The sequence below is a fragment of the Grammomys surdaster genome, unplaced genomic scaffold (genome assembly GCF_004785775.1).
Source record: "Grammomys surdaster isolate TR1022 unplaced genomic scaffold, NIH_TR_1.0 126248, whole genome shotgun sequence".
Lineage (NCBI taxonomy): Eukaryota > Metazoa > Chordata > Mammalia > Rodentia > Muridae > Grammomys > Grammomys surdaster.
Window position 1 is genome coordinate 1,702,415 of NW_021621048.1, and position 3,391 is coordinate 1,705,805.

The window sequence follows — 3,391 nt, forward strand, 5'->3', positions numbered from 1 at the left end:
ACAGAAGGAGGCAGAATGTTGCTCCTGGAGCTTCACCACTGTTTTATAGCTTTCTCTAAATGAGAAACATGAATACTATGTAATGTACTATTAAGATAGTTTTGCTGTGTGTTTTCTGTGATGTATAGAGGCTTATTAATAGATACAAACCAACCAAAGATAGTTCTCTGACTAAGTTACTGCTATTCCAGTGACTACACAGAAACTGGACCTTTCAAAATACTTTTATCCTGGGAAATTAAGAGACAGCTCAAACAGGTTATTCACTGAGTATGACAGGCATTCCCTTCGTCAGACAAGAAAGCAACTCCAACAATTTTATATTATAATACTTCTGCCTAATTAGCCTTTTGTTAATTCATCTCATTAAAATTACATGTCAATTAATCAACTGCATTTTTACAAATATTTGACTTTTTCTTGCTAGTTAGCTAACAAATGTCAATCAATTACTCTGGCCAGTGATACAACTCAGGATAAAACAGCTGCTTGGCAAACCTGAGCCCTAAGTTCAATTCTTATTACCACAGCAGGTAGTGGGGAGAGAAAGAGGATTACTGACAGAGTTGGACCCCTTAAATATTTTTATAGCAGTCTAACTATGTGACAATTAATTTCCCTTCTATTCAAAAATATGTGTGTAATATTTAGAAAGAAGTCACTATAGTGCAAATAGAATAAAGTATATATATCATCAACCCAGAAGTAATTAAGAACCTCTGCATATAAAGAATTTAGAGTCTTCCGGTTTGGGCCCGAGCATAGAGTAGGTCGCAGGCGGCAGCTCCGTACCCAACCCCAGAAAACCGAGAGAAACAGGGACTCCCAGGAGCTTGAACTCACGCAGCATCCCAGGTAAAAATGAATCACCCGTGATGCCTGCTATTAGAAGTTCTAATCCAGATGGGCCAGAAGCCAGGATCCTCGCCCTTACCCTCACCCCCTACCTTTTCCCACCTGCACAAGGTTCCCTGAAGCTTGGCAACTGCAAGATCCTGCTTGGCAACTGCAGATAGACTCAAAGCAGTGTACCATATCATCTGAAGAATAGCAGGGAGACCATAACTCAAGCAGTGTACCATATCTTCTGAAGAATAGCAGGTTGCAGTCCTCCTCGCCCCCACGAATAACTAGGACCTGCCGGTCGGGTCAAGTGCACCCAGACATGGGGCTCGAGGCATGGACCCCTCTGGACGGACCCTCATTGAGAGGATGTGCGCACGACATCAAGATTGAGTGAGACAGAGATCGTTGCCGGCGACCTGCCATCCACGGAACCAGGTTGATGCTGCCATCAAGAAGACGGTTGAAGTTCATTACCATCAGCCAAAAATTGAAGAGGATCCAGAAGTGACTCCGCAGGAGACTGACACAGCTGCCAGCTCCCCTGCCTCCCCCCGCTAGACTTCCACACCCTCCAGAAGGGTTCCTGGTATGCCTGGCTTTGTCCTCGCTTCTCTCGCTAGAGAGCTTGACCTCTTGATCACCACAACAAAAATTGGCTTTTTCCTAAACCAAGGCCGCCCTTGATATGGCCGCTAACATTGGGGAGCCTTCCTTTATGACAATATTACACCCCAAACTGACAAATGGTTGGTAACTTGAACATTTACAAGAGACTAGGATGGCTGTGAGTTAGCCCAATGACGGGATTATTGTAGGTCCACTTCCCAGGGGCCCACCCAATGCAGCCGAAAAGGAGTGCGTGGTGCTGGGAGTGGGTGCAGCCTACATGGCCTAAGACAGGGCTCTCACCCTCCTTTCACCCACATCGGAGTCCCTTGACGTTGCCCATCGTCGACAGCCTAAAGCCTTCGACCATCGATGTGACTCGTCTCACATCAGTGTTTTGGGGTTGTGAACTTGTCTAAGACCCCCCATAATTAGACATCCAAATTCAAAATTCACATAGTTGGGATTGATCATAAGATGCCTTCTCTAACTAAACAGAGAAGGGGGAGATGCCAGAAGACAGGACCCTCGCCCTTACCCTCACCCCCTACCTTTCCCCACCTGCACAATGTCCTCTGAAGCTTGGCAACTGCAAGATCCTGCTTAGCAACTGCAGATAGACTCAAAGCAGTGTACCATATCATCTTAAGAATAGCAGGGAGACCATAACTCAAGCAGTGTACCATATCTTCTTTAGAACAGCAGGTAGATCATAATTCAAGGCAGAGTACCTTATAGACCATGACATGTTTCAAGGCACAGGCCAAGAAGATTTTGTACTTTTCCACCACCTTGCCCTTCTTACCCCCTCCCCTTGTAAAACATGCTATAAAAAAGCATTAAAAAAAAAAGAAAAAAAAAAGAGTATGAAGCGTAATACATAGACATTGCAACGTACATTTGCATACTCGGCTTTAAAAGTTCTTGATGTCAGAGGCAAATATAGAATAATTAATAGCAAAATGCTCCATTCCCCTTTTTTCTTATTTTAAGTAAAATTTTGTGTTACGAATTCCACAATCAAATTTTATAAAAACATGAAATTCCCTGGACAATGGTACTAATAAGTGTTTCCAAGTATTTGGGCTACTTTGTTAGAAAAGTGTGTGTTTTCAATGGAATGTCAGTAATTTCAATCACAGTTGCTTTCTTTATCTTTGACCTAATGCAACACAATTGCTTAGCTTCCTTCTCCTTGTACTTGATTCCTGAGTATCAACTGGGTCCATTCTCACATCTAACTTCCTAGAAATTTATGTGAGAAACATTCAGTGAATAAATGAATTTTGCATTCCTTGAGAACCAAAAAAAAAAAAGAATTTAGAGAGAAAAGGTCATCCAAAATATTTTTAAAATTCCAAGTAACATTAAAATATAAATTATGGTGATGCCATTACCACATGAATAGTTATTTGCCTCAAATTTCTTTCTTTTCATTTGGGACTCCATTTCTTTTCAAATAGTTGGTAAAGAGAGATGAAATATAATCTGGAGTACTAGGGTTTGTTTGTTTGTTTGTTTCCATTAAAATCAAACTGTCCAGTGAAGGAATTGAAATGTTCTATGTATTCATGATGTTGTCATCATTTTCACCCAAACAGAACTTTTATAGCAAGAAGTATTTACAACCTGTTGAATGTTAGATTTCATGTGTTACTACTATAAAATCATAACCAGGTGGTGGTGGCACAAAACTTTAATCTCAGCACTCAGGAGACAGAAAGAGGCATATTTCTGTGAATTCGAGGCTAGCCTGGTCTACAGAACAAGTTCCAGGACATCCAGGGTTACATGAAGAAAAGCTGTCTTAAAACAAATAAATAAATGATGGATAGATAGATGATAGATAGATAGATAGATGACAGATAGATAGATAGATAGATAGATAGATAGATAGATAGATAGATAGATAAAAGAATTAATGCAAAATCATCCTACT